A 710-nucleotide genomic window follows, 5' to 3' on the forward strand; every position below is an offset into this window, starting at 1 on the left:
CGGCGGCCGCCACCGGCACCACTGCGGGACAGGGGGAGAAGGGATCAGGGGCATCCCGGCCGGGGCGGGATGCAGGGATGTGCCCATTGTGGGGGTTAGGGGGGTCCAGCCAGGCCGTGCTGTTTCCCACCCTCGAGGCCACAGCAGTGGGTGCTGCATCCCATGGGTAAGCCTCCACTGTCCTTTAGGATAGCTCCAGGACCCCTATGCTGCACCTCATGGATACGCCTTGCTTTGGGAATGGGAAATCCCCAAGCTGCAGCCTGTGGGTGAGTTTCCCTTTTAGAATGGTTCCAAGAGCCCCAGACTGCACCTGATAACTCATTTTCCCTTCTGGAACGGCTCTTGGAACCCCCACGCTGCACCCTGTGGCCAAACCTCACTTGTGGAATGGCTCCTGGATCCCCAAAATGCACCCTATGGATAAGTTTCCCTTCCAGAACAGCTCTTGGGACCACTGAGCTGCACCCTATGGATAAACCTCACTTGTGGGATGACTCCAGGGCCCCCAAGCTGCACCTTATAGGTAAGTTTCCCTTCTGGAATGGGTCTAAGACCCCCAAACTGCACCCTACGAATAAGCTTCCCTTCCAGAATGGCTCCTGCCATGGATAAACTTTGCTTCTGGGACAGCTCCTGGATCCCCAGATTGTACCCTATGGACGTTCCCTTCCAGGAAGGCCCCAGGCTCACCTGTGAGCTGGGTGACA

The sequence above is a fragment of the Nestor notabilis genome, unplaced genomic scaffold, assembly GCF_000696875.1.
Source record: "Nestor notabilis isolate BGI_N333 unplaced genomic scaffold, ASM69687v1 scaffold19073, whole genome shotgun sequence".
NCBI classification, from domain to species: domain Eukaryota; kingdom Metazoa; phylum Chordata; class Aves; order Psittaciformes; family Psittacidae; genus Nestor; species Nestor notabilis.